The sequence below is a fragment of the Macaca nemestrina genome, chromosome 16, assembly GCF_043159975.1.
Source record: "Macaca nemestrina isolate mMacNem1 chromosome 16, mMacNem.hap1, whole genome shotgun sequence".
In the NCBI taxonomy this organism is placed as follows: domain Eukaryota; kingdom Metazoa; phylum Chordata; class Mammalia; order Primates; family Cercopithecidae; genus Macaca; species Macaca nemestrina.
Genome location: NC_092140.1, coordinates 95,023,406 through 95,036,487, shown reverse-complemented (window position 1 = coordinate 95,036,487; position 13,082 = coordinate 95,023,406). Strand labels below are relative to the sequence as shown.

General features: G+C 42.6%; 2 long non-coding RNA genes across 3 annotated transcripts in view; one reads left to right on the top strand and one right to left on the bottom strand.

Annotated features, from left to right (window-relative positions):
* LOC105485992 (uncharacterized) overlaps positions 1-13,082 on the bottom strand; it is a 539,662-nt gene that overhangs the window by 105,211 nt on the left and 421,369 nt on the right. The window lies entirely within an intron of this gene.
* Positions 892-12,838, top strand: LOC105485982 (uncharacterized). Of its 2 annotated transcripts, none has more exons than XR_011615072.1 (3): positions 892-998; positions 10,482-10,614; positions 12,701-12,838. It is a non-coding gene; the product is annotated as an uncharacterized lncRNA (long non-coding RNA). The 2 variants fall into 2 exon arrangements; XR_989870.3 differs by having other exon boundaries at positions 893-998; positions 10,485-10,614.

Below are 13,082 nucleotides of genomic sequence, written 5' to 3'. Positions count from 1 at the left end.
GGACATGGAACACAGGACACAAGGAAGAGGACTGAGACCTAACTGGGATGTTTCCCTCCCCGCTCTGGCTAAAGCTTACCATCCATTTGACAGCACGGAAAAATTCCAGGCTCATAGCAGCACCCGTCCTACAAACCTTTTAGTTTCTAGCAAGTTTCATTTGTCAGAAAGTACACACACTTCACATTTACAATGACCTTGTCATTCTCCGTCCTGCTGCTTCTTTTCCCAGCAAAAATTCTATTTTACCCCTTCACGATCCCCCTTCCAAAATATTCCTCGGGATTTCTAGGTGTGTTTTCATCTGGGATCTGAATGGCCCCTTCTACTAGATCACTTTGCTCCCAGAAGCACCTGGAAGGAGGCATGGCCACTTCCGTCTTGTGCCTGACAGTCCCCCTTCCTCCATTCTCCTACTCCGTTCCCCTCACAGAGGCTACTCCCCCTCTGCCACCAGCTCCCCTGGATCACCCCTCTGTTAGCACTGGAGTTCACATGGCACGGTTCCTTTACACCCCAGCCCTCTCCTTTCTGGAGCATACTGCGCTGAGGAGGGGGAAGCCACAGGAGCTCCGCCCAGCCTCTGAGGGAGCCTCCCACCCCTGCTGCCTGGCCGACATGCTTTGCTGCTCTGTTGTGGCCTTGGATAAACTTCTTTATTCATAAGGATTTTCTCCTGGAACTGCTCTACTTTTCCCCTTCAGTCTGGTTTCTTTCTGGGACACTCAGTCCAGCAGAAATATCTGAATATCATTGGTTTCAAACATCCCTGTGGAGCTCCTGCTCCTTCAGGTTCATCAAGAGATGTGGCTGGACACCGTGTCAGTGGCAGTTAAGAGCTTTCTCAAAGTTCTGTGACAGTTAAGAAGCCGTTTGTCTGCAGCAGGGAGGCTGACCTCTGGGTCAGAGGTCATGAGTTCTAAGGTTTCTCAGCTCTGGCCTGGATACAATGTCCTTTTCCGCGTGTATAACAGACTATGTATTATTTTCATTTCAAAGTACGTGTTTGGTCGTTTTCAATATATCCTTTTTGCGATTTTCACATAAAGCCCTACCTAACTTAAATAATTCTTGGTGTTTCCTTGTGTCCACACTTGGGCAAGGTGGACCTTGAGACTAGGTTCCTTGAGTTTAAGAGCCCAGTTCTTTGGTTAATGAGGTCCATTCTGCCTGGGGGGGAATATGTGACCTAGGACCAGATTGGGGAGGTCATGAGCAAAGAGGACAGCTGACTGGACAGAGATCAGGAACCCCCAGGCAAATATTGGGGTCATGAAAGGGTGAAAATTCTGTCAAGACCTGCCCACAAATACAGGCAAGGAAAGAATATAATTTTTTAAAAAGATGAGAGTGAACCACTTTCCTTATCATAGAATGTTCTCTTAATTTTTCCTCTTTTTGGAGATAGAATGCCGAAGAGTACTTAAAACTCTCTGTCTGATGTAAAGGATAATTATTGAGCAAACATCTTTGTCACCCGAATATGTATCCTTCTGTGGAGGTAGAATTTGGTTCTTGACCTTGACTGGGGTGATGCTTGCAGGGCAGACAGTGGCACAGGGTTGCTAGAGCGTGTGAATGTGCAGTGAGTACATGGGTTTGGAGTGAGCAGAGAGGAGATGGGGGTGCAAGTGTATGATTACTCTGGGGTGCATACTTCAAAGGCCTGAGAAGATGTTTCCCAGGAAGGCATGATGCCAAGGGTGGGGCACCAGGAGCAGCAGGCCTGGGTTCTTGTGCTGCCATCTTAGTGTGACTGAGTAAGGCATGGGCTCCCACCGAGCCTCACTTCCTTCAGCAGTCAGACAGGGCCACACAGTACCGCCTGTTCCTGTGCCATAGGAGTGCTGCGAAGATAAAAAACATAATTTACTTAAGCTCTTTGAAGACTGAAATAGTACTCAATGTAAATTCTATTGTTTATTCTGATTTTCTCATGATGTAAGGTACTGTAGTTTGATATCGTAGGAAGGTGTCCTTTGAGATCTGATTATAGGTCTTAATTGTCTTGGGGAATTGGGATAGCTTTGGGAAATGCTGACAATCTCTTAAAACATCTGGTGGAGATTAGCTGAGGAGTATCCCTGGCAACAGTCTGTGAGAATTAGAACAGCTGTCAAGATGGACGTCTGCTACTGAGCTCTTCAGCCTATAATTAACACACCTCTCACCCACCTTAGAAAGGGCTCCACTTGCTCTTTAAAAATTGGAGTTCCTTTATTTGTTTTTAAACACAGGTCAGGAGACACTTAATTCTTGGTTGGTTTTGCTGTCAAAAGGCTGTTGGTTTTTATCCTACCGGGTGTGCTGGACTTGAGTCTGATGAGGGGATGAACTCAGCTGACTATTTTGGCAGCCATTTTATTAGATTTAACGCACCTCTTAGTTTTCTCACCAAGTTCACAATTAAATAGGGAGTATCTATAAAGAAAAAAGAGATATTATGACTCTAGCTTATTTTTTACATTCAAGGAGCCAATAAGTGAAATGTGTAGTTTTAGTGTGCCTTTCTGAGCCAAGACGTAGGGTCATGCCTGTGGCTTTCATTCTTAGCATAGCTGAAAGCAGCCACACTTAATTTTGCAGAGTAACTAAGACCCTGGGCTCTAAAGTCAGGCAAACCAGGGCTCAATGTTGGTATATATTCCAGATGTCTTTCTGATTATTCTTCAGTGTGCAAACCCACACAGGCAAAATAAATCCATATTTTCTACTTCTATAAAAGTAGAACCATATTTTATAATTTGTTTATAAATCTTAATTTTCCACTCAATTTATACTATTTCCACATAAGTAAATATTCATTTCCAGTTTATAACGATTTCATAGTATTTTACTGTATGTATTTAAGCAACCCTCTATTATTTCTTTAGATTGCTTTTAATTGTTTGCTTCTATAAATCTGCAAGTAATAACCTTGTGGATACTACTTAATGCTTATTTCTTATTATTTCATTAGTATTAAGGACAGGCATAGGAGTCTTTTTCAAAATGGATGAAAAAATCTTAAAAGTGTTTCTTAGTACTGTAAAGTAACTTCCAAACAGGTTGTCAAGAAAGGATAGAGAACAGTATTTTTGTACTGGTGGGAATAACTGACCTAAGTAAGAGAAAAACTAATGTTGGAAGAGAAGGCAGAATGGTGAAATCAATGTCCTTGAGTAGGTGAGAGATATGGGACCTTACTGCATTTCTCAGAGTGTTTTGTGTTGCTATAAAAGAATATCCGACTGAAGCAGGGGTGATCAATTGATCTGATACTGACCCAGAAGTGGTGGCTGGGTGGTTTATAAAGAAAAGAGATTGGCCGGGCCCGGTGACTCACACCTGTAATTCCAGCACTTTGGGGGGCCGAGGCTGGTGGATCACCTGAGGCCGGGAGTTCGAAACCAGCCTGACCAACAGGGAAAAATCCCGTCTCTACTAAAATTACAATATTAACCAGGTGTGGTGGCACATGCCTATAATCCCAGCTACTTGGGAGGCTGAGGCAGGAGAATCGCTTGAACCCGGGAGGTGGAGGTTGTGGTGAGCCGAGCTTGCGCCATTGCACTTCAGCCTGGGCAACAAGAGTGAAACTCTGTCTCAAAAATAAAAATAAAAAGAGATTTACTTGGCTCACAACTCTGATGGCTGAAAGTTCAAGACTGGGCGTCTGCATCTGGTGAAGGCCTTAGGCTGCTTCCACTCATGGTGGAGGGCAAAGGCGAGATAGTGAGTGCAGAGACCACATGCTGGAGAGGCGAAGCAAGAGAGACGGGCAAGGTGCCAGGCTCTTTTTAACAACCAGCTCTTGGGGAAACAATAGAGCAAGAGCTCACTCACCCACACCTGCCCCAGGGAAGGCATTCATTTATTCATGAGGGCTCTAACTCCATGACCCAAATACCTCCCCTTAGGCCCCATGTCCAATACTGGGGACCAAGTTTCAGGATGAGGTTTGGAGGGGACAAATAGCCAAACCACAGTAGTTCACAGATGAGCACTTTAAACAAGAATAAGGAGAATTCATCTCAGGTAATGAGCAGGCAGGTAGAATATGCGGGAGAAGATGCTAGAAGGCTGATAGGGTGGTGGTAGGAGTCAACAGTTCTATTCTGATTGCTTTAGCTTTCTTAGTGAAAGAGGAAACAAGGTCATGAGTTTGATAGTACAGGAGAAGATACGGAAGGTTTGGGGTGAGAAGACATAAAATACAGTTAATTCTCAGTATTTGTAGATTCTATATTTGCACATTCACCTACTTGCTAAAGTTAATTTTCATTCCCCAGATTAGTACTTGCAGTGCTTTTCTGGTCATTTGCAGACATGCGCATGCTCAGGGCTGCAAAAAATCTCAGTCGTTCCAGGTGCATGTTCCCAGCTGAGGTTGAATAAGGCCACAGTCTGCCTTCACATTTCAGCTCGTATACTATAAGCAAGTGTCATCTTTGTGGTCTCTTTGGTGCCACGTTTTTAGCATTTTTTGGTGCTTTCTATTGGTGACTTTGCTTCTTAAAATGCCCCCTGTCCAAGTGTAGTGCTCAAGTGCTGCCCAGGGTTCCTGAGTGCAAGAAAGGCTGTGATGTGCCTTATGCAGAAAACACGTGTGCTTGAGAAGCTGCATTCAGAAATGCGTTTTCGTGCTTTTGTCTGTGAGTTAAATGTTAATGAATCAATAATATATATTCAAGAAGGTGTCCTTAAACAGAAACATACTTAAAATAAGATTATGCTTATTGGTTGATGAAAATGTTGTGGTCAGAAGCTTGCAGAGATCTGACTCTGTATTTCCCCTAACAGCGATGGTTTAGTGTTTGTTAATTCAGCATTCCTGACAACTTTATGGGGCATAGCTACTGTGAATAATAAAAATAGACTATATTGTCTAGAAGAATAGGAGAGTGCATGAACTAGGGAAGTATAATACCATTGTTGGGCAGCCATCAGGGCCCACTAGACTTTCAAGATCATGAATTTAAAGTAAGACAATCAATGTGGCTGTGTTTTCCTCCGGCCACATTAGTGAGTTTGATGAAGCCATACAAAGGGAGAGCCATACAAGGGAGCGATTATGATGACTGTCCTTTACAGTTTATGTCTGTGTATATATGTATATGGTCCCCAAAATTGTTAGCATAACAGGAGCCAAGAATATCTTTTTAATTTAAATAAATTTTTTTAAAATGCATATTTCTGACATCCCTCAATAAAAATAAAGACTGTTTCCTGGGACACATAAACTGTGACCGATGTCTTTCACTAGCAGAGACTAGAATTTGACGGCATCCACTCAGGGACACCTGGCTTTCCTTGTGTGCTTTGTACACACTAAGAATTTTCTGGTAAATCAGGCATGATTCAGTTTTTTTTTCTCTCTCTCTTTGTATTTGTGTATTTCGTTCGGGATTTGGGGGCATCTGGTAGTTTGTCAGGACTGGAATCCATGCCTCACCAGTGAGTAGCAGAACAACTCTTTTAACCTCAGTTTTCTCATCTAGAGGTAACGTTAGTATCTTCTCATAGTGTTGTGTAAACATAAAAGACGATTTGCAAAGTGCTTTAAAAGTAGCGTCAAACACATAGTGTGTCCCTACAAGCTAGTAAGTCGTCGTTGTGGTGATGATGATTACAGCATTGGGAAGCTGGTCCATAGTTAGGAATGTAGGAAGTAGTAGCCATCAGTTCTTACCACAGACAATAGGGACTGTGTTCTGAATGGGTCTCAGCTCAGACTTGGGAAATGTCTCACCAGGTTCCCAAAGAGCCCACTTGGTATCTTTATATCATAAAAGAATAAGATGTCAGAAAAAGAGACATTCTCGGTGTCTATACAGTAGCCGTTGACCTGCCGACCCTGGGCCAGGTCCGAGGCTGTCAGGCCAGTCTGTAGGAGAGATACGGAGAAGGAAGAAGAGAGAGTCCCAGTGGTTGGATGGGGAGGCCACCCTCTGAAACAATCATCAACAGAAATCTTGCTAGAAGGGAGGGAATAAGTCACACATTGAGGTATGGCCGGTTGAAGCTAGAGAAGTAGATGAACTGGACACCACACACTGCTAAACCGAAAAGCTAGAGAGAGGTGAGGTAAGAGAGGGTTGGAGAAAGAAGGATACTCCAGGTGAGGCAGTGAAGACAACGAGATGTAGATGAGGGGAAGGACCCATTGGAATGGATCATTACTGATGGACCCCCTGCCCCCTTCAGTGGAGGGGGACTCCCTTCCTTTCATGTGGGACTTGGTGCTATTGCTATTGAACCAGAGGCGGGTAATTATCGTGAAGGGGCCGGGTTGGATGCCAGCAGCTACCTCTCCAAGATTGAGGGAGCAGATACTCAATTTAAAATCTGCCCTCCCTTCTGCAGAGTGGCATGACAATATTTGCAGACTGTATCTCCCTTTTTTTTTTAATTGAAAACTAGATTTTTTTTCATTTTTTGTTTTTGTTTTGAGGTGGAGTCTCACTCTGTCACCCAGGCTGGAGTGCAGTGGCACAATCTCGGCTCACTGCAACCTCCACCTCCTGGGTTCAAGCAATTCTTCTGCCTCAGCCTCCCCAGTAGCTGGGATTACAGGCACGTGCCATCATGCCCTGATAATTTTTTTTTTTTTTTTTTTTTTTTTTTGGTAGAGATGGGGTTTCACCATGTTGGCCAGGCTGGTCTTGAACTCTTGACCTCTAATGATCCGCCCCCGCTTGGCCTCCCAAATTGCTGGGATTACAGGCATGAGCCACCGTGCCTGGCCTGAAAACAAGTTTGTGTGTGTGTGTGTGTGTGTGTGTGTGTGTGTGTGTGTGTGTATGTGTGTGTTTGAGACAGAGTCTCGCTGTGTCACCCAGGCTGGAGTGCAGTGGTGCATTCTCGGCTCACTGCAACCTCCACCTCCCAGGTTCAAGCGATTCTCCTGCCTCAACCTCCCAAGTAGCTGGGACTACAGGCGTCTGCTACCATGCCTGACTAATTTTGTATTTTTAGTAGAGATGGGGTTTTCCATGTCGGCCAGGCTGGTCTCAAACTCCAGACCCCGTGATCCGCCCACCTCAGCCTCTCAAAGTGCTGGGATTACAGGCATGAGCCACCATGCCCAGCCAAAACTAGTATTTTTAATATATCCTTGGGATGGTTGAAAAATTAAGGTAAAGAGATTCTAAATTTTCTTCTAGGTTATTCAGGAAGGGTTTCATGGAGAAAAGTAAGAGGAAGAAGAAGACTCAGTAAAAGAAAAGAAACAAAGGGAAAGGGGCGGATAGTTCCAAAAGCGAATTCTGTTTCAGGTGTGAAGAAAGGTCACAGAGCTGGGGACAAGAATTGAGGAAAGGGAATAGAGATGGAGCTGGCAGTTGCTTGGTAGCTCAAAGATTGTAAACTTGGGAATAGGAACTGCCAAGGATATCTAAGAAGGGGCTGGCATCCCAAAGAGGAAGTTAGGAACTGAAATGCTAGCATTGCATCTGTAGGGTAGGGGAAGAGGAAACTATGAGATAGACAGCATTCTGACCCACACCATGGGCGGGTGCGTGGGAGACTGTTAACAAGCAGGACGTTTCTTCACCACATGAACAAATGAAGGTGGAGAGGGATGGCTTGCTCAGCCGGGCCACCTGGACCGTGGTTGAGACCTGAGCCTCTGGTGTCAGTCAAGGCATGGCTCTGATCTGTCTGACAGCAAGGAACAATGCTTGCTGTTCAGATACACATCAGCCAAGGCATGGCTCTGATCTGTCTTAACAGGAACAAATGCTTGCTATTCAGACACACGTGCTCCACAGAAAACGAGATTTGTAGAAGCCAAAGAGAAAGCTTCTCTTTTTTCTTTAACTTTGTATTATACAATATTTGACATATACAAAAGAACATATGCAAGTCATGAAGAAAAATGCACAAAGGTACAAAGGCAACTGGAAGAGTACTAATGCCACTGAAATTGTTGGGGATACTACTGGATTCCATTGTTCCCTGGGGTTAAACGGTATTTCAGAATGATCTGAAGTTGCATTTACCTGATTTCTAATGAGGTCAAGTATCTAAGGTCCATTAGCATTTTCTCTTCAGTATGAAAATAAATACCTGTTTAAATATTTTTCCCATTTCCCTCCCTCATTGGTTTAACTTTTTTATTCATTTGTACATGGTTTTAAGATTTTTGTAAAGAATTCTCCATAATGACTACTCATCAGTTAAATTTGTTGTAAATATTTTCTTGCTTTTCTCGCTTATCTTTTCACTTTACGACAGCTTTTGTTTAACAGAAGTTCTTAATTTTAGAGTCACAATAATTTTAGAGCACATAGAATCCTGTGAACTCATCACACCCATCTTTCCCTCAGGGTGACATCTTACGTAACTGTAGCATGATATCAAAACCAGGAAATTCTGGCTGGGCACGGTGGCTCACACCTGTAATCCCAGTACTTTGGGAGAACAAAGTGGGCAGACCACCTGAGGTCAGGAGTTCGAAACCAGCCTGACCAACGTGGTGAAACCCCATCTCTACTAAAAATACAAAATTAGCCGGGTGTGGTGGTGGCAGCCTGTGATCCCTCCCTACTCAGGAGGCTGAGGGAGGAGAATCACTTGAACCCCAGAGCAACGGTTGCAGTGAGCCAAGATCATGGCAGGAGAATCGCTTGAACCCGGGAGGTGGAGGTTTCAGTGAGCCGAAATTGCGCCATTGCACTCCAGCCTGGCTGGGCAACAACAGCAAAACTCTGTCTCAAAAAAAAAAAAAAAAAACCCAAACCACTCCCACAAAAAATACCTAGGAAATTCACACTGGTACAAAACCATTAACTAGATGACAGACCTCGTTCAGTTTTTGCCAGATTTTACATGAACTTATTGTGTGTGTACGTGTGCGTGTGTGCGTGTGTGTGTGTGAGTGTGACCTATAGGGTTTCATAGAGGAGTTTTACCAAACTTTCAGGAATCAGATTATTCCAATCATGTATTAGATTGTTCCACATAAAATATTACTATTCAACCTGTAGAAAATTGACTCTGAGTAGTATATTTGATATAAGTATGATTCTAGTTGTAATATCAAGAATTCACAACAACATTGTGCTTGTCAATTTTGCTTGACTATTGAAGTCATTTTTTAACTTTTTGTTTTTTCACAGAAGTAAACAATATAGAGTCCTTGAAAAAAAAAATGCAAATAAATACTTTCTTATATCAATTTAAACTGAAACACCATACAGCTGAGGCAGATAGAAGCACCATTTTGCCTTTGGAAAAGCTCTTTTAGTAAAAGGATTATTTAACCATAGTTTGAAAACTTTATTCTAGAAATTAGAGTTTCATAATTGAGACTCAAAATAGATCCAAGTCTGTTTTAAATAAAAACAAATGAAAAGCCGAGCCACAAAAAATAATTCAGAGATTTGGAACCAACTCAAGAAATGTCTACTAAGACAGTAAATCAACACCTGGCTACACTAGGGGAAGGGGAAGAAATTGGACAAGTGACTCTAACATCATTTCAAAAGAAAAGATTAAAAAATACATGGAACTGTTGCTTCCTACTTTTATTTTCATTTTATTTCTTTTTAAATTGTTTCTGAAACATGCAGTATTTAGCTCTCAATCCACTTCACTGTGGTTCACACTAACTAGAATGGAGTCCCTTAAAAGGCCGCTAAAAAAGCAGAGTTTCCACATTTATCTTTTTCAAACTTGGCTTCAAAAAAAAAAAAAATCCCAAGAAAGTAACCCACAGTTCTTTGTCTACCATCTGAACTGTAAGTTAGTATAAATAATCTAGTTTTATGCGAATAATAGACACTGTGGACTACTAGACAGAAGGAGGGAGGAAGAGAGCTGTGGGTTGAAAAACTACCTGTTGGGAACTATCCCCATTACCTGGGTGCACATGTACCCATGTAACAAACTTGCACATGTACCCCCACCCCCGTCTCTAAAATAAAAGTTAAAAATTTTTTAAATCTAATTTTGAGACAAGGTGCGGTAGCTCACGCCTGTAATCTCAGCACTTTGGGAGGCCAAAGTGGGCGGATCATGAGGTCAGGAGATTGAAACCATCTTGGCTAACACAATGAAACCCCATCTCTACCAAAAATACAAAAAATTAGCCAGGCGTGGTGGCAGGTGCCTGTAGTCCCAGCTACTCGGGAGGCTGAGGCAGGAGAATGGCGTGAACCCGGGAGGCGGAGCTTGCAGTGAAGCAAGATCGCGCCACTGCACTCCAACCTGGGGACAGAGCGAGACTCTGTCTCAAAAAATATATAAATAAGTTAAGTTAAGTTCTAACTGCAATTCCTGAACTACTTTTGCTGGGCCTGCAGGAATTAATGGAGCACACCAGCTTTTTATCCTTAAACCAACCTTGGATTTTAGCCTCCCTGGTATTTTAAGTGTGTTGAATACACTCTCACAAATAGAATTTGAGTCATATTTCTCTCTCTCTGCCTAACTTCTCCAATATTTGTAAAGTATTCATGAATATTCTTAATTCATGTGTTCGTTTGCATACATTTAAGCAGGGTCACCAGGGTCGCTCAGGGAGAGAGAACGCAGAGGCCTGGCATGCAGGCGCAAGAGTAAGAATTTCTTACCAGTCAGTCTTGGGCCTCTTTCTCTCTATGCAAACTGGTGAATCTCCTCTGTGAAGTGGTAAGTTAATTGGTTGGATAATAAGAAGAACTTAAATATTTTGTCAGAAAAGTGAAAAACGTAAAATGCCTTTTATTTAGTTCATGTGACTTGAGTAATCTTTGGGAAATAAAGACAGTTTTAAAGATTGTTAGCAAAACAATTGTCTTCAAAATGTAAACATGGTCTAAATTATGTTCAACTGTTAGGTTTTATAAATGCTTTAAGGCCATAAGCTGCTTCTTTGGCTTTTGAAAATTGTTTAACTTGCCTGCTTTCCAGCTAGGTAAGGCCTGGGGACATGGGGAGTTGGCCATGCCCCAGCTGTGCTGGAAACAGTCAAACCTTATCAGAATGTAACTTACCAGGTTTTACATTAAAGTGAAAATTGCTAAGAGTCGCCATTGTAGCATGCAATTAAGACTACTAGAAACAGTTTTACATGCAAGGTGTGTAAGAACAGTAGAATATGGAGTTTTTCTTGTAAAAGGATATAAAAGGTTTTTGCTTCTTCAAAACTTCTGAGTCATCATTTTGGCAAATAAATAATTTATGGAATCTGGAATCCCAAAATCAAACTTCAGTTTTAAAATTGTCTTTCCTAATGCCTGAAAACATCCAGAAAAGAGGTAAGTAGGATTATTTGACATGTTTACATACATGGGATTGCAAAAATGACGTTTAATCTTCTTTAGGTTATATTTTTGTGAATAATACTCATATAGATCCCAAAATTGTATAAAGCTACTAACGCAAATAAAACAAAAAATTAATTAAATATCATTAATTAATATTAATTTCATGTTAAACCAGCTAATACTGAAATTGTTTAAAATAGTTTATAATCAATGTTTGATCCCATATTCCTGAGAAAACAAAGCTTCAGGTCAGCCATTTAAACATTTATAAAGGGATTTCATTCAATCGTTATTTTCTTTTTTTTTTTTTTTTTTTTTTTGAGACGGAGTCTTGCTCTGTCACCCAGGCTGGAGTGCAGTGGCGCGGTGTCGGCTCACTGCAAGCTCCGCCTCTTGGGTTCACGCCATTCTCCCGCCTCAGCCTCCCGAGTAGCTGGGACTACAGGCACCCGCCACTACACCCGGCTAATTTTTTATATTTTCGGTAGAGACGGGGTTTCACCTTTGTAGCCAGGATGGTCTCGATCTTCTGACCTAGTGATCCTCCCGCCTCGGCCTCCCAAAGTGCTGGGATTACAGGCGTGAGCCACTGCACCCGGCCTCAATTGTTATTTTCAAGGCGTGTTTTCTGGTTGTATAAAAGCTTTCCCATGCAAAAGGGCTGATGTTATAACAGTAGATTATTATGCTACAATGTATTTTCACTAGGTAAAGAAAGCTTTTTTTTTTTTTTTTTGAGACACAGTCTTGCTCTGTCACCCAGGCTGGAGTGCAGTGGTGCAATCTCAGCCTACTGCAACCTCCGCCTCCTGGGTTCAAGCAATTCTCCTGCCGCAGCCTTCCAAGTAGCTGGGGTTACAGGTGCCCGCCACAATGCCCAGCTATTTTTTTTTTTGTATTTTTAGTAGAGATGGGGTTTCGCCATGTTGGCCAGCCTGGTCTCGAACTCCTGACCTCAGGCAATCCACTTGCCTTGGCCTCCTGAAGTGCTGGGATTACAGGCATGAGCCACTGCACCTGGCCAGAAAACTTTTTATGATTGAATCTTCTGGAAACATCAGAGAAAGACTGTCCTTGCCATCCACGCTACAACAAAATTTTGGAACCTTGAACTTTGAGTTCATAATCTCACAACTGAGAAGGGTCCTTACATGCTCTTGGAGGTGTGCACTCACTGGAACCCTCAGGGTAAAACTAACCAGGGAAGTTTTCCCAAGAAGAGAATGGCATCCTTGATGTGGAGTCCATTGTTTTGAACTGAGTTCATGCACTAGGCCCCAACAAACCAAACCAAACCAAAATGGAGTCACTCGTGCTAAGATTTTAAGGAGACACATAGATTCTAGAGCAGACCAGGTTTTGTTTTTCCTCCTACAGATCTCTATAACAAACATTTCTGAATAGCATAGGTATCCATCCCCTAAAGTTCCCGTTAAATCTTTTAACCAAATTCATTTCCTCTTGCCTAGAGACCATCACACTTATGATCGTGCAACAAAGGTTCCAGCCAGTTCCAGGTGAAGACACCACCACTGGCCATCAGAAAGCTACCCTGCCTCCACTAGTTGGAGCAGGGCGAGAGTTCCATGATCCCCAGTAGGTGGGGACTACACCTGGAGCCAGCATGAAGCAGTTACAGAAAAAAGACCATCGGTCCTTCTGCCTCCCACAAAGATTTATGGGGATCACGTCTCTCAGAGGGGAGATGAGGCAGTAAAATAGGGTGTGGAGGCAGGAAACATAAGGCCGATTCATACTTCAGCTATGACAGGAAATATCCTCTCTATAGAGCATACGCCAAGTAAATGACTTTGTAACTTTACTTCATCCTCTTCATTTACATAGGGCGTA